This window comes from Labrus mixtus, chromosome 7, assembly GCF_963584025.1.
Source record: "Labrus mixtus chromosome 7, fLabMix1.1, whole genome shotgun sequence".
Classification (NCBI taxonomy): Eukaryota; Metazoa; Chordata; class Actinopteri; order Labriformes; family Labridae; genus Labrus; species Labrus mixtus.
Genome location: NC_083618.1, coordinates 15,874,333 through 15,892,604, shown reverse-complemented (window position 1 = coordinate 15,892,604; position 18,272 = coordinate 15,874,333). Strand labels below are relative to the sequence as shown.

Genomic DNA, 18,272 nt, shown 5'->3' with positions numbered 1-18,272 from the left:
GCTTGCTCTGTTTAAAAACACTTCCATTTTATTTTTCTCAAGTAGCAGTGACTGTTTTATACATTACAGGCTTATCAATAGTTCTTTAAATGGGATATTTAGCTTCTACAATAATCAGAGATGGACGCTATGGAGAACAAACCATATGACGTATTTTTGTAGGCCAACCCGGAAGTAGCATCGCCATGGGGTCTAACGAGAATTCGCCTATGGGATTTTTGCATTGGATTTTGGATCGTTGCAGAAAAGCTACGTGGCACACGCACGTTTCTGAAGCGTAGACGTTTTGTTCAGCAGGATAATCTTCACAGATGAACACCATTTTTATCATGTTTGAAGCGTTAATGCGGCCGACAGAAGTAAAAAGCTAACGTTATGCTACAAGCGAACTACACAACGGTCGGATGATTGTGACGTCACTAGCGTTATGCTTCAGACGATCTCCGATAAACTAATCCGCGTAGCTTAATAAATTGTTTATTAACATAATATTTGCCTTAACCTAAAGATTAAACCTACATGAGACATCGCCGACTAGTGAGAGAGTTCCCGGCCTCTGTGTCCGGCGTGATGACGTTTAATGTCCCCGACAATCACTGTAGTCACATTTAGCCACTTGTTAGCAACCGCCTTTTTAAAGACATGTAAAAACTTCAAAATGCAAAAGTGGGGGTATTACCTAACGTAGTTTATTTGGTTTAACAAAACACCAACATCTCTTCAGCTTGTGTTAACCACAGACCTTATTTCAGGCGTCTAACCACAAACCCATTCAAAACCCCCATTGACTTGTAGACGTTAGACCCCATGGCGCTCAAATGCTAACTTACTTCCGGGTTTCTTGTGGCGCTCTATTTGTATTTCTATCTAAATAAAAATGTGAAAAATATAGAAAAAAAAGAAAAACGGCCGGAACAAACTGCACGAGCGAATCATAGACTGTTGATATAAATGGACAAAACGAAAGTGACGTCACCCATCTGTTACTGCAGGGGGCTTTGGAAGCCCGTTGATGGAGGTTGCCATGCTGGAAATGCTGTCTCAACCTAACTTTCAGTCAACCTAACACCAGGAACCATTTCCCAGAGGCCTTATCAGTGGGCAGAGACCAGAATGAATACTGACGCTACAAACTATTGTTTCTTTAATACTGAAGAGATAGTGGATTGAGAAAGACATACCGGTTGTTTACTGAAATGTTACACTTTTTTGGCACATTGGTTGGGAAAGATACAATTTGTGATTGGCTGCTCTGTATCAGGTCAGATGGAACTTTTTCTAGACAAGGACCAGACATATCAGAGGAAATAAAACATAAGCTCACATTTTTATCTTGTTTCCAGACCATAGCTTATTCCATCTCATTATTGTGAAATTTTTAAGATTAATCTACATAATATATTCATTTAGATGTATGTTTAACTTAATGAATATATAACACAACTTTATTGACTAAACTTAATTTGTCATTGCCTTATTTATCCCTGCACAGCGTACATACTGTAGCTTTGTTCCTAAATTGCCCAGTGATGTGGTTTATCCAGTTTATTTACAGCTCAGCTGTTTAAATTGCATGAATCATACATTTGAAAAGATTTATTATATTATTATAAGTCAAAGTTGAAGCCTTTTTCAGTATTTAGACTATTTGACCCACCTCCAATTAAACATAATTTTGTAATTGCTGTAATGGCATTATTTACGTGTTTTCAAAAGCCAACTCTGACATATCCTCAAGGTATCCTCGAGGTTCTGATTTTTGAATATGGTAATTGTGTGTTTAAATTCCCATTGATAAAGTCATATAGTAGTAAGAGACACATGCAAGACCACCTTGTTTGTGTCATTTGCAACTTTTTTTAAACCCTTTTAAATTTCATTTAACACGTTTTTGTTTTTTTTGCTTAATTGCAAACATAGTAACACTATATTTGTTACAAGGAATTTAACAAATGTTCAAAGAGGGCATACTAACATCCAATATTCTTTAACAAGAAATTGCATCCAATATTGTACATCCTTGCGATCTGACTCAGTGGGATCATCCTTCAAAATCACACCCAGTTAACATCCCCTAAGTGACTATCCAGCAGCATTTTAATCAGTCTTTGTTACTCTGCAGGAAACCAGGGCCTCCCAGACCTCTTAACTCAGACAGCAGCTGTCATATTCAGATCTTAAGAGTCTCTTTTGAAGGAATATCAACTTGTAACGTTTCAATAGGCTCTACCACCATTTATGAGACGCAGCGTGATGTGTTCAATTAGTTATTGTTGTGAGGGAAATGGCTGCTCATCTGGGTGATATTTAGCCTGGTCCTTTGCTGTGTAATCATGCTCCAGTAAGCAGCTCAGTGTTCAGTTCAGTCGCCCTGTAGAGAACCACACGGGGGACGAGGAGATGATGATGTTCTAGTTATTGTGAGTGTGTGTGTGTGTGTGTGTGTCTGCAGCTCTGCATATGTGTGTGTGAGGAGGAGTGGTGGTGAAGTCAGAGCTCTGTGATGAGGAGCCAGTTGGCCAAAGCCTTCCTCCTCCTCCCACCCTCAGACAAACATCAGAGACACAAGAGTCCAGTGATGAATTTCACATAAACGGATTTCCTCCGTCTGATTTCAGCAAAATAGAAAAACATTTAGGTCTCCCTGTTTGATTGTTCTATTGCAGGGCCATGAAATTCAGTTGTTTACTAAGGTGTTACATTGATGCTTTATAAAACGGTGAGAGGATTACATTTTTTTTAAGGTTTGTTTTGGGGCTTTTACGCCTTTTTCAGAGATAGGATAGTGGATAGAGTCAGAAATCAGGGAGAGAGAGAGTGGTGAACAACATGCAGTTAAGGAACCACAGATTTGATGTGAGCCAGGGCTGCCGACTTTAATAGGGCATGGGGCACACAAACTAACCACTGGGCTACTTCAGGCACCTCCAGGATTATTTTTTTTTTATATACCAGTTTTTGTATTGTACAATTGTATACTGAGAAAAAAGGCTGTCTATTTTGTTACCTGTTGGGATCTTGACGTCTGACACAAAGACACTCAAAAGGAGTCAAACGCACGACTCCACAGGACCAAAGTACAATCAGGCTGGTTTATTGACACTCCAAAAACACAGGCTAACCAATCCAGATGGGCAGGCATTAGTAATACACTCAGAACTCAGTGGGTAGAAATCGTTAGGATGAGGTAACACGAAAACACAACTGGACTGGAAACATGAAGGAGGACACTCGAGAATTCACTACACAGACAATCAGGGGATAACGCAACGCAGGTGAGTTAAATCAGGGCAGGAAACATGAGGAGCAGGATCTTGGAGACAAAATAAAACAGGAAATGACAAGAATAAAAAATAAAAAATAACAAGAACTAAAAAAAACAAGGTAACGTCTGGAGGTAGTGTCAGTTATTAAAAGATACCAAAAGGCAAAAATAATTAGAAGAAAATAATAATCTAAGTTGCCTATATGAGAATGAAAAATACATAAATGTAACAGATACTGGACGTGACACTGATTTTTATTTTATTTTAAAAAAGCATCAGCTTTGAAACCATGCTTTATATTCTGAAGGGCATCACTCTTGAAATAATTTCCCATAGTGTAATAGATATGTTTCATGGTGGCACACCTTCGCTGGTGTTTTTGTTCTCATTTCACCAAAGGGCACAGTGTGCAGCTAAATGGCAAACCCCAGGTGAGGACTGACTGTGTTAGCAATTATACCTCACAATGATTTTCTGGGGGCTGATTTATCTCCAGTGTGCACCGTGAGCGGCTCATGAAAAAAACCCAGCCAGCGCGCAATAAAACCCCTATTACACAAGCAATGAATTTCATCAAGAAGTAGAGCAGGGGGGGGGGGGGAGACCCAACCATCTATCCGTAGAGTCACAGAGTCTACCTTGTGTTGAGCTCCGGTTGAATACCGATCAGCCCGGGGAAGCCGCCACAATCCCCGGCAAGATATTCATTACAGCCACAAACCTCCAAGTCAGCAGAACCAGAGAGCAGCCATCTCCAGTGGCTCTGATTTCATGCTCCAAGCTTTATTTTTCCCGGCCACAGAAACAAATCCAACCCAACCCCCACCCTTGTTTTTCCATTGTTGGCCCACGAACGTGACTGCATGCAGAAAGTGGCCATCATAATCACACTGATCCTCTCCTCCACCAAGAGGAGAAAGATCAGTTTTCATCACCTTGCAAGAGCTCTATTTGCCCTTAATGTGTGTCCATCCATGAGGAAAATCCTCCTGTCTCTCTACGATATAAAGCACAGTAATAATAAGAGCTCCTCTCTGATCATTTATTCAGGGTTTAAATCAATGACAGAGTGCACAGCAGCCCTGACTCCATGTCAAGGTGAATGGTGGTACAGAGATTCACAAATGCAGTCTATAAATTATCCTCTTACATACACTGTTCTTTATTCATTAGAGCATTCGTAACTTTAATTTAACGCTCTGGTTTGTCCATATTACATAAAGGTTTAATGACTGAGATCTCCATATAGGACTGCCTCACTAATAGGAGGGAAGACTTTATCATTTGAACTGAAATGAATGCTCGACTCTGTGTCTGCAGAGGGTTGGATATCAGCATGAAGACTGTGTTTCTGTCTCTGACGATCGTTAAAGCTCTGACAGAGTTAAAGCTCACCTGGCTGATTCATCATGTGATTTGTGAGAGAAAATCTAAAAAAACTCAAAGACTACATTAATGTGTGAGACACCTAGAAATAATGTAATCTAGCAACTGTCCCTGACTGACCTTATTCTTCAGAAGCATTACTCACTGCTTTCCCCCACTATTCAACCTCAAAATGCAATGTATTTGGATTCAACCCATTTCTGCCTCTGACAAAGACACAACAGCGAAAAAATAAAAAACAACAACTGAATAAATGGAGTCAAACGATGTACGTTAAGTGGCCTAATTATTACTCTCATCCATGGATAACTGCTGTATCACAGGGGGGCGAGAGCGAGGTTACACTAAAGAGGCAGGGCAGCAGAGAGTCAGGCCTGGGAGAGAAGTGATATTGAAACATCACTAATGCAGCTGCAGCCGACCTCGCCTCTCTAATGACATGGCACACGTGTACACACACACACACACACACACACACACACACACACACACACACACTGATTGTGGTGTGTGTATGTGTTGTGGGAGTGTCTAACCAAGAGGGAGAATGAGGTAATGATGAAAAAAAAGCCCTCAGCATACGACAAGAGAGGAGAGTCTCTGCTAATGAGCTATTGACATTATCAGAGGAGAAGTCAAAGGAGACGGGGCCATCAGGTGAGATTGAAATACATCAGTCTGCCATTTAACCCAGAAAATAAATTAAAGTATCATTTAAAAATTTGCATACAAATCCGGCAGAACAAAACTCATTAAAGTTTACCTGACAAAAGAAGCGGAGACATTACAGACGACTGACACAGAAGAGAAAAATAAAGATCAAAGTCAAAGAAAAATGTATAGATGATGAACTAAATCATGCACTATAAGGATCACATGGTTTTAAGGGAAGCAAAGATGTGATCTGGACCCCAAAAATGTTTCGAAACACCTTAGAAACAGAAAAAACATGCAGTGTTGAGAATCCTCACACAGGCCACTTATGATTAGTCTACACAATACAACATCATTATGCATTACATTTTTGTTAAATGTAAATACTTTATCTAATATTTTGTTACCATATAGTATGGGTATGTTAGCATGCATTTAATCTCTACTAACCAATTCAGAACTAATCTGTTTAGAACTTAAGGGTCTGAAAAATTCTGGTTTCTGGTTGTAGTGCAAAGTAGTATCATCATGTAGGGTTTCAGCAGGCATTATTCTTATGTAGGAAAACAGCCTATGTGGAGAGCAAAAGAAGACAACAGCATTGGCTGTAAACTCTATTAACAGGTATCTGCACACATCATCTCCTAACTCCAACTCTGTTCTTACTTCTCCTGTTGGTAGTCTGACTGTAATTAATGGCAATGCACAGAAAATGAATTCATTAGTCTTTTATTACTTAGCACTCACTTCAACAAACTCCCTGAAAAGTTGTCCATTGCTCCAAGAGGCTCAGTCGATGTTAGAAAATAGCTGACGGGTTCTGAGATTGGCACGTACTCAGCTCAAAGTTCTGCTGTACCAAATGACAGCCAAACAGAGATGATAGCATTCCTGTGGGCTGTTTGAGTCATGTTGAGAGTTCAGTGTGCAGTCACAACCACAGACATTTGTGGTTGAGTTTTCTCTCTTGGTGCTACTGTAACTTCTATCTTTTCGGTTCATCCATGGTCCAAATTCAAGAATTTAAAACCTTAAGTTTGCATTTATAACCATAAGTTGGAAGATTGAAATTAAACTGCAATGTTTCAGGAGGCTAAAAAGAGTGCATTATCTTGATTAGAATTAAACTAAAATGTAGAAAAGTGTTATTCCAAAATATTCTGCATACTTCAAGGGAAAACATCTCCAGACACATATACCCTCTTTTATAAAGTGTCTTTACCTCCTGAACAACAGCTTCATCTGTCCATTGGGTGACAAGCTGAAACCTCTAACTAAAAGTGAGATGATGGGAACCATTTCTCACTCACTGTCAGAGGCTCTGATGCATCAGCTCAATCTGCAGACAGGACGACACACAGTGTTGCTGAGACACATCTCACAGACTAATTGACTGGAGCTGAAGCCAGGAGGGTCCCTGAAGAAGGGCTGCCAATTTGGCTCTTAAATACATTACCATTGATTTTTCTGTGTTCTCTTGTCATCACAACCGTACAGGCCATGAATCAGGAAGCCACAGTGGACAAAGAAAAAAAAAGACCTGTGATAACTTATGATGCTTCAAATATTTAAAAGGACTGTGCAGAATTGTATACGCTACAAGCGCTACTAACCAATTAACTCCAAAGAGTAAAATGATAATAAGAGAAATCGTTCATAATTTTAATGAACAGTGTGATTGAGATTCAAAAGGACCCCTACGCCACAAATCAGAATGAAAAACATAATAAAGCTTTTAAATTTCAAAGAGAATAAAGAATATGTCTTACACTAAATAAACTCACTGGAATAACACTAGGACGAGTGAACATAGAGGAATACACAAGGAACTGGCAACATGAGGGAGGACACACGATGAATAAATACACAGACAATCAGAGGATAACGAGACGCAGGTGTAGTCAATCACTGCGGGGCTGACACCGAAGGCGGGAAACACAAGGCGCAGGTTCTACAAGACAGAGAGTACGAGGGTAAGTTACAAAATAAAACCGGAAATGACAACAATAAAAAATAACATGAACAAAAAACAGTAACCTTACATCTAGACGGACTGTCAGTATAAATATAAAACGACGCTTGGGTGGCTTGTGCCTTCTGACTTTTGGGGGCTTGTAGACAGGCTATGTACACATGTAAGTGTTATAAAACCATGGTAAAGTCTATTTAGCCAAATATGTGACCTTGGAAGTTCCTGGAAGCAGCTCTCCAGTTTAGAAAACATCAACTGCCTTTAATTTAAGAGTTTGATCACGAAACGTATACACCATTTAAAATTCAACAAGTGAACAGGCTGCTATAAGGAAAACAGATGAGAAGAAAGTCATATTGTTTTAAAATGATACCACAATCCATTCACATGCTGGGTAATACAAAACTATTAACTTGTGTTTTCACATGTTAAAAAAAATGGTATCAACTGCATAAAAGTTGACTTCAGAGTAATTATTAATTATGTATAAGTATTAGTAATGTCAAAAGACTAAGCCTGTGTCCAAAATCACTCCCTATTCACTATAGTCCACTACATATAATAGGGAGTAGGGAATGAGGGAGTGATTTCGGACACAGCCCAAGATTAGGTTAAATCCACACAAGTAGCTAAAAAAAAAAGAGTTTTCCCTGTAAGAATAAAATACTATTGTGAATTTACTGATGAAAAGTGTTTCATTCTTTTGAGAGGTCAATAAAGATGACTTCACAACATTCTTAATTCCCATTTGGAGACAATGAATCAGTTACTGGAACTGCAGGTGTTTAAAAGCAGTACATACATGGGTTAAACTCTCATTGTTGACTTACCCTAAGCCCTAAACACTGAACTATAGAGTCTACAGAGTCTTCAGTTTACTGCTCTAGACTAAAGACATGCCTGCATCTTGTTGGACTGCTGTGTAAACAGTAAAGCCACAAACCTGTGCCGCTATATGTGCAGGAGTGTAAACAAGACACACGCTGTTCTGAACGACTGCCTGTGTAAATACTGGTGGAATGTGCTGTGGACAAATTGCCCCTTATTCCTTATTCAAACATGATGGAGTACCAGAGGGAAAAGCATCCTCCAGTTTCAATTAGGCGCCGCAGCTAATGAGAAGTGAAGCCCTTCATTTTAATTACAAAACTGTGCGATCGCAATCACAGGCAGGCAGGGCAGACTACCAATGTTAATAGAAAAATTATACATTCAACAGAGTGTGGAGGGGAAAACAAAGATGTGAAAAGCCTGTTATAATTTGGGGAGGTATTAGATTCTGTGTTTAGATATATGAGATTAACAATATATTGATAATTACAATGTACAGAACAAACTTAGAATCAGGGAAAGAGCCCTTCTCGAACAGAAAACATCTTTTAAATCATTATTAAACTGAGAAAATAATAAAAACATACAATGCATTTTCTTCAGCAATATCATGTGAACAACAATTTTTTTTTTCAACAATACCGTATACAAGAGCATATTCTGCTAGCAAACAGGAAATTTGGGGTCAAAAGATATCCAACATTTTGTGAGAATCAATACAGAACCTGTGTACGTCATCGAAATAAATAAATTACAGACAGGAAATGGCATATGATGGATCCTCAGAGGGTGAGCGTAACCTTGCACTCCAAACTGTCAATACCCTCCTGACAGTGAAGCTCATGTTCACTCCCCCTCCAGAAAATGCATTAGACAAAGATGATATCCAGAGCCCGGGCCTTCAATCCACCCCACACAACCACTAATCTGTTAATTGATCTGGTGAGGGGAGTGGGGTAAAGTGTGTGTGTGTGTGTGTGTGTGTGTGCGCGTGTGTGTGTGTGTGTGTGTCAGATGAAAATATAATCTTTTCTAATGGGTTAAGGGACCTGGAGCTGATGAAAGCTAGCTGTTGTTTGGAGAGGCTCTTTATGATTCATCCGACCCCCTCTGTTGTCTGCAATCTTTGAGAGGGAATATTAACGTTAGTGTAATAAAGATCTCAAACTGTGCTGAAGATGTGATTCAGCTGCTGAAAAGAGGCAGTTTCCACAGATCCAAATACAAATATCTCCCACGTAAAATAAAAGTTTTTAAATCCCTAACGACGCATTACATAAGTGAAAAGTTGTCTGTGTATATTAACACTTACACATACACGCATCCTTCAAAGCATCCAGCCCATCCAGGACAATGTGAAAGGAGATGGTCTGATCTGCAGAGGATTCCCCTTGCATCAAAATGTAGATAACTGTTTTCAGGTAATATGCTGCATACTTGAAGGGAAAACATATCCAGACACATACAGTACACCCTCTTTTATAAAGAGTCTTTAGCCCTGAACAACAGCTACATCTCTCCAATGGGTGACGAGATGAAACCTCTAACTAAAAGTGCAGTTCCTCAGGTGTCCACTTGAGGCAGGCTGGGAAAGAATCATATTAAAATGCACATTTTTACAGTAGAAATAAACATGTTTACAGCCTGGCTAGAAAAAGTTAGGTATTCATGTCGTTGGTAAAAAACTGTACAGTGACGATTGGTTTTGATTATATTAAGTCTAAGAACAGAAATTTGCATCATTAGTCAGGTGTCTGATTTGGCAGCATTGTTTGTATTTTTTTAGTTAAGAGTCTTTAGGCCCGCCTCGGCTCCATCTTTAGTGGTTTCTAGATTGATCAAAAGTTAGGTATCATTTTCAATACAGCAATCCCATTTGTTCCGCTCCAAGACACTTCTTTGGGTGAGATGAGATGAGATGAGATGATCACTGAGATGATGTTTAAAACTGTCTATGGAAATGACCCTTCTCGTTCATCATTTTTCCCGATGAATGGTTTTAAATGCTAGTTTTAAAAAATGATGAAAAAGCAAGATATGTTTTGATTCATTGCTACCTGAGCCTGACAGGCCGCTATCAGTGTGACCTGTGGGATCATGAATGAGATGTAGAACTTCAGAATACTTCAGAATAATCACAGAGAAACCAACTTGGGACAGCACAGTGGATACATCTTGTTATTTAAAGTCTGCATCCCATGCTTTCAACAAAATGTTTTAAAGTGTAATTCCCTGTTAAAAAAGCAAAGATATTAAGCTTCTTGTACCATGTTTATGCTTGTAGGAATCACAGTTAGTAAGACCCAGATAGAGAGCGCTTTGATGTGACTGAAGCCCACCTGGTACCAGACCGTCCTCCCACTCGCTCTCGCTCTCTGTGGGGACCTGGAAAAGCTTCAGAAACCTCTCCGGGGGAGTGTGCAGGACGACAGCAGCATTACTTCACAGAGAGGGATAATAGATGCAGAAGTGTTTTGGTATTACTCCGCTTCTCAACCACTAAAGGGATTAAGAGCCCGATCAAGGCTGCAGTGTAGGTGATAAGAGTCAAAAACAAGAAGAAGAAGTGAGTCACACGTATAATCCCTTCTGCAGCGCTCTCAGCAGCAGACATTTAGCATCCTCCTCTGCTCGACACGTATGCCTCAGAGACATAAGGAGCTTAGATGATGCAGCATATTTTCTTTTCATGTTTAAAAAAAACTTAAGGTAGAGCTTGCAATCACGGCCTTCTGAGTTATTTTGACTCCTGACAAAACACAAACTGTAACAGAATATGACACGCAGAAGGATCGCTGTTACTAATTTACCTTGATATAATAAGAATTTGCTGTATGATTAAACTTTTGGCTATATAACATGATTGTTGGAAAAGTTGTGAGTCCCTGACTACTGTTAAAGAATTATAATGACTTTTTTCACAGTGCATTTTTCTTGCAGCAGTAAGTATGGTTTAAGTCCATTTCAAAGCAAAATGCACCCATTTCCATTTTATAAACTGTGATCATTTCTGCTTTTCATCATCATGTTTTTGTACATTTGATATCTATGGATTAAAGATGAACAATTAGACAAAATAAAACATTTCAGTTTCTCAGTTTTACCTGCAGGTTTAGATGAAATGAAGACTTCTGACAACTTTCAGATATATTATGACTGAATGATTCATCCAGGAAAAATGGGCTTATTAAAAGATATTTAAATAAATAAAGACTTGCAGCTTTTAAAGAAAGGTTGCAGCAGCAATGTCTGTGATTGTGAACATACTTTACGGCTGATGGAAACGCAGGTGTCCATGTGTTTTTAAAGTTTATTTGGGGGATTTTTAAGCGTTTGTTTTAGAGACAGGACAATGGATAGTCAGAAATCAGGGAGAAAGAGAGAGTGGGGAATGACATGCAGGAAGGGATCCACAGGTCGGATTTGAACCTAAGCCGCTGCTTGAAGGACTATAGCCTCCGTACATGTGGCGCACGAGTTAACTACTAGGCTACCGTGTCCCCTTCATGTGTGTTGTTTTAATTTTTTTAAACAAGTTACATAATCTCTCTTTAGTTTACTTAAAGACATGTTTAATGTATTGAATATAGCGTGTAACCTCTCTCCTTCGCTGATATTTTATATCCCTCCTTGCTTCCTTCCTTTGCACTGAGAACGAGCAAAAGGAGATTATATTAAATCCTGTCTTTCAGGTGAGGAACTAGAATTAATCCAGGCTGCAGGATCTATATGGAGAAGGCACCAGAAACAGCTCGATCTCTCCTTCAAACACCAACAGATCAAATATGTGCTGGAAAAAAAAGCAACAAGATGCACTCATTTCATCGTGATGGATGTGTGTGTCATTAGGCCTCGTTATCGGAGCGGCTGTGACTCAGTTGGTAGAGTCAGACGTCTCTCAACAGGAAGGAAGGGGGTTCAATCCCCAGCTCCCGCAGCTCCATGTCTGATGTGTCCTTAGGCAAGACACTCAACCCCCAGCTGTTTTGTCAGCAGCATATGAATGCGTATGATTGGGATTAGTTACTTCTGATGGTCACTCTACATACAGCAACCTCTACCATCAGTGTGTGAATGTGTAGGTGTGACATGCGGTGTCTAAGTGTTTTTAGTAGTCAGACGCGTAGAGAAGAGCTATACAGGCTCAAGTCCATTTCCTTTTAAACTAGTTCTGGGGCTTTGAATCAGTTTCCTTTCATTGCCCTCAAATGTGGGGACTAATTCTGTTCATATACTGACACCTAGTGGTCATTTTAAGAAAGGCACACAGTGCGTATAATAGATCCTTATACTTTCAAATAGGCTAGTTTTATGGTGCACACACTGTGATAAACGACTGTCCTCTGTATGTTCACTATTGATTCATGAACAGGCTGCTTTCACTGTATAGAATCAATACTTCATTTACTACAGCTACACAGTTACAATGCATCTCCTGTGTTTGTTCGATCTGTTGAAAAACAGCTTTAAATTTCAATCTTCTCAAATAAGTCGAATCAGCTTTGAATAAAAGTTTAATTCACAAAAATACATTGACCAATATAATGAAAATGTACTAAAATGTACTTTAATAATCCATAAAAGCTGGAACATCATTGACAGAAAAACACAAGAAGCATTATTAGAGTTGGTTTAGTATAATATATTTCAGCTTCAAGAGACATAGAAATCAATCCTTATTTTTTCCCCATATTTCTTCTATAAAAGACCCATTTTTTTCTGAAGCATTATTATGCAAAAAATGGCATTAGAATATATTATGGGAGCTATGAAATCCCAGTGACTGAGTATAAAATTAAGTCACATCAGAGAGAGATATTTGCAGAAGAGAAGTCCATGAACAACAGGGCGAACAAAGAAAAAAAATATATAATAAAAATAATAATACATATCATAGACCTTGATCTATCATCACTGACATGACAGGCATGGAGAATAGGTGTATGGCTATAAAAAATTTCTCACTTTTCCACTTGATTTCACTTGAAAACATCTACACTGAATAACTGATGCATTTTTTTCATGCTCGTTTTTGAAGAATATTTATAATCATACAACTAAAGAGGTCAACTTCCATGTCGTTCAAATACGATATCGAAAAAAGATGAAAAATACTGAAGTTCTAACTCTGTCTTTTTCCTTCTTTGAACGCTGTTATTTTTTCTTTTTGTTTAACTGTCAAAAAATGAAAATACAGGGGCTGCTCTCTGGCCAAGTAGGCGGCTCATGGACACATTTATCTATACTTTCAGAGGCTTTTATCATCATCATCATCATAAGGTTGTGTTGTTTGTTGGTGAGAAATGGAGACTGTCCATTCAGGGTTCACACTGAAACTGAGACACAGAGGAAGGTCCTCGGAGGCGAGAGTCTTCTCTCGCTTACTGTCTTTCTTTCTCTTTATCTCTCTCTCTCTTCTTTCGTGTAGCTCGTCCTCGTCTTTGATAGGAGCAGTTCAGTCAGCTGATTCACCGTTTATGGCTGATGGAGGTTGGGGGTTGGGGGGGTGAGGGGGCTGTTGGAATGCTGGCACGTTCCAATCAGGGCAACAGTTCTTCATTACAGCATTTCTGCAAGAGAGCATCAAGGGTTTGAGTCCTCTTTTTACCTTCTTGTCATAATATAACACCACAATCCACAAGCTGTTGGTGCCCTCTAGTGGCAGGTCAATGACATTACATGTGTAAAAAAAAAAAAAGGGAAAGAAAACACAAATCAATGCTTGTATACTGCATAATATATATAATATATATAATTTAAAAAATGGGATTTAACTGTAGCAGTGCTTTAGAAATCAAACTTGTTTCTCTTATTGTTTGAAATAAATAAATATTTCATGGATAAAAGTCTCTACTCTACTGTGTGTTATAGTGTAAGGCAGTTTTTACCATACCAATTAAATAATAATGCATAATATACTTTTTTCCACTTTTAATTTTCTACTTAACATTTAAACTTTTAGCTTTTAATCTGCTTCTTTAGAGTTTTTAGTATTTTGAATGTATCCTATGTAAATAAATGTGTATATTTTTCTGGACAGAAACCACAGCATGTCACTATGCATGGTACTATATATACTGTGTATGTGACCAATACAACTGTTTTTTTTTGTTTTGTTTTGTTTTTTTAAAGGATCCTGTGTGTTATGACACTTTAAGTGTTCTCATGTTAGCATAAACCAGTTCAACAGAATTTAAATGATAAAACGTGCATTATGTAAGTGTCATATAAATTACATACAGAATGAGTTCAAAGACAGAATAACAAAAAGACAAAATACAGTTACTTTTGGGAAAACCCTAATAAACTTAACACTTCATCTCTCCACACACATTCAACAGGATCATTATTTTAGCCCTTTAAAAATCACTTGTTATTATAGAAGCTTTACTGTAGGGGGAAATATCATACCATCATATCACACTAATCTTTTGTTTTACATGTGTTGGACATACTTCATTATCATCAGTAGTGTGTGGCACAGATGACTTGATGTGCAGCAGCCCTAACATGTAACCTCACTGCTGCCAACGGTTTACAAAATAACAAGGTATAAACATGAGCTTTTCTTTTCCTTTAAACAAACTCTGTTCTCAACATTTGGCTCTTAAAATCAAGTTTAGGCACCAATCTTCAATGTCTTTCTTGTAGGATTTATTACACATCGACCCTGGACCTTAGAAACACATTAATCGTTTGATCTTCACCTAAATATACTGAAAACACGTGCACTTCCTATTAAATCCTGGTACCCGACATCTAAATCTCAAGTTCTGTGTTTTACAGGTGTGTTTGAGAGCAGGAGGTGAGGCCTGCAGGGAAGAGGCCGTATCCATTTACAACTCCTCTCTTCTCCTCTAGAGACTTAAAGGTGTTACAAGCTAAAGAAAGTTCAAGATAGTTCTGTTTGAAATCGTTTCTTCTATTCTGGTCACAACGGGACACCAGCTGCCTAGGTTCACACAGGCCATCGACCCCTCCCTCTGAGCTGTACGAGTCAGTCTGCTGAGCACCTCTGAGCTTCTAACAGAGAGCACAGGTGTAGAGGGGGAAGTTATCAGTCTGCCTCTTTTGTGGACCCCTAGAGTTCAGACACATCTGCCAGCCAGATGTAACCGATTCACTGTGGTTTATTCCGTGCTGCTCATACCACATTCATACAAGACGGATGGCAGGGATGGGGGAGATTTCCAAGATGACAATTTAGCAGACATTAACAATAATTGAGATGGTTGCATGTAGGCCTGCACATTATGAGAAAACTGTGATGTGCTTCAAATAAGGCACATTTTGAAGTCTCTGCAGTGTCACACAAAAAGATCCCAAATGGAAAAACGTCAAGGTTAACTTCTGGATTTCAAAAAAGATTTAGATTTTTAGAAGAATGTCCAAAGATCAATACGCAACTGTAAACACTAAACATCATGCAGACTGTCACACTGAGGTGCAAACGGGTCACCTGTTGATGTATGAGCCCAAACTAATCCTACATTCAGGTTTGAAAAAAGTGACCACAAATCATACATATAAAAACTTTATAATAATATAAACTATTATAATAGTTAGAATTAAGAATTAGTGTATCTTCTCAACAGATATATCAGAGCACAGTCACTGCCTGACCCAGTGAATAAAATGACGGCTATAGCCAGAGACTGATGGCTCAGTAGGTCAGCAAACTAGAAAATGGCCATATTGTGTAAAGTGTAAAGTCCCATTAACTCGCTCTCTCGCTGTGCTGTCTCAGACTGGCACCATAACCCTGCTCTCTCTCTCTCTCGCTCTCTCTCTCTCTCTCTCTTTGCGAGTGTACAAGCCAGCATGTTGGGTGCAGTGGAACAGTAGGGCTGTAATCCCATTAGTGTTGGTTCATTGGGCTGGCCAGCGTGTGAACAGGGGTTTGGGAGGGTTAGACAACGCCCCAGGGCCTGCTCACAGAGGCCCCACTCTCACAAACAGCAGACTAGTAACTGACCAACACAGATGGATTCAGACCAGGAACGCAGTGGGTGGTTTAGCTTCCCTGGTGTCTGGCCTGGCACAATGGTTCTGTCTGTTTGGCTAATCCTTTGTTATCTGTGATATCACAGTTTTATTTCCCCCATCAGAACATGAAAATGACTGAAGGAGGTAGAAATAAGATCACTGCTAGTTGATGAGTTCGACTGGTTTGGCAATGCTTTAGTTTTGTTTGTACAACACAGCACAGCACAAAGTGGGTTAACAGTTATTGTAAAGCTTTTTGAGGGACGGAGCTGACCGACACTGTGAAAAATCTCTTGTAAAGTGCCGGTTGTTCAGTTACACTCATTTTTATTCTCAACAACAGACTTGTACTTTGTTATACAACCTGTCTATACAGTTTTAAAGGTAACATAACATCTGCTTATTTTCACACATAAGAGCTGGTGTGTGTGTGTGTGTTGTATGTGTGTTGTGGGTGGGGGGGGGGCTTGCTCAAGGGCACCTCAGCAGTGCTCAGGAAGTGAACTGGCACTTCTCCAGCTACCAGACTATTTTCCAGACTTGGTCCATGGCAACCTTGAATTGGCAACCCTCCGTTTCTCAACCGAAGTCCCTCCTGCCTTTGTGGCAACATGAGTGTTAGTTTGATTGTGGTTTGTTTTACAAGACACGTTGAACAGACAAGGAAAAGAGTTGGTCCAAAAGGTTTACCGTAATGGATGTATCAGATAACAGCTAGCCACATTTAGCTTGACCATCATGTTTGTTTACTCTTAAGTCGCGTCTGACCGCGGGAGATTACATGTTGTGGTAGTTGAGACTGAAGTTGAGTTGGTGAATGAATCGGTAAGTGTGTGATTAGTTGGTCATCTCGTTGCACACTACACACTAAAAGAACTGAACTGTTAATCTGTCATGATTTGTCATCATGTCTGGGGTCTCTCACATTTTCAAAATCGTTTAAGATTTTAAAAATATTTTAGTGTGTGCCACGCCTTAGCCAGCGTGCAGGAGTTTGCAAGCATGTACTGGTGATATAAAACAAGAAATAACCCAATACTAGATGCCAAGGACTTCTACTTGTGTTGCCATGGTTAGAACAATTTTTTTTGTTCTTGTAGAGAAATGATTTTCCCACTCAGATAAAAAGGGTCAGCGACAGGACAGACCCACTGAATATGGTTAGCATGTCACTCAAGGACATGTCAGCCTATTGGACACCTACACAAATGACAACTTGAACAAAAGTCCTCCAGTTAAAGGGCAAAGGGTCACTGTTCATTTTGCAAACCCTGCTGCTCATTAGTCTCAATGACCAAATGCAGAGGGGGGGCGGACACAATTTTCCTAACCTTCAGGCAGTAATAGTGTGCAAACAAACGGGTTTTATGTAATATGTCCTGTGTTTGAGGCTCATGAAGCACTGTTACTACCTTTGTCACAATATGTCAACTCAAACTCAACACCCAACAACCGAGCCCCTCGGCAGGGCTGGAACTTCAGTGTCAGATCAATTAAATGTGTTTCCCCTACTCCTACCTGCCACTAACAAACACTTGAACTTGAACTCCTGAGTACAACTGTCTGGCCTTTTTCCAACCCCCCTTTTAAACATGGTCATGGGAAACCCACCAAGAACTTCACTGTGCTTAAAAAAAAAAAAAAAGAGTGTTTGGAAACACAAAAGAAGAACTGTTTGAACTCCATGTGAGACTGAAAATACTCATGAAAACTCATTGAACCTGAAGTCGTCTTTCAAAATGAAACTTCCCACATCAGACTGGGACTTTCTGAGTCTGAGTGAGGGGTTAACTGGGATTGAAAAGTGATATCTGACCACACTGGGTTTGAGGTCAAAGTGACAAGATGCTAAAATTAGAAGCAGGCAACAAGAGGACGTATACAGCGAGATGAAAGATTTTAGTCTGGCTGCAGAGATTTAGAAGTTAGAGGCACTGTAAGCAGGCAATTAACATGCTTGTGAATTTATTAATTGTTTTAACATTGAACTGTTTTGATTCATCAGTTATAATCTATGTGGTCATATATTAATTCAATGGCTTCAAAGCTACATTTTTCTTTCTTTTTTCAATATAACAATATGTAATAGGTTTCTAACATAAAAGTGGTAATATTGTGACTTTGAGGCAAAGTAGTAAAATGTCTGGATTATTACAGAGAGAGCTTCAATACACTGT

The 18,272-nt window shown here is 39.2% G+C and overlaps 1 protein-coding gene and 1 long non-coding RNA gene across 4 annotated transcripts in view; one reads left to right on the top strand and one right to left on the bottom strand.

Annotated features, from left to right (window-relative positions):
* Positions 1-7,197: 7,197 nt before the first annotated feature.
* LOC132978175 (uncharacterized) lies at positions 7,198-12,822 on the top strand. The gene is made up of 2 exons (XR_009673874.1): positions 7,198-7,279; positions 11,802-12,822. It is a non-coding gene; the product is annotated as an uncharacterized LOC132978175 (long non-coding RNA).
* LOC132978174 (ras-related protein Rap-1A-like) overlaps positions 12,655-18,272 on the bottom strand; it is a 24,857-nt gene continuing 19,239 nt past the window's right edge. For all 3 annotated transcript variants that reach the window (XM_061043275.1, XM_061043277.1, XM_061043276.1), the window contains exon 8: positions 12,655-13,679. The gene's annotated coding sequence lies outside the window, so the exon portion shown is untranslated. The remainder of the gene's footprint in view (positions 13,680-18,272) is intronic.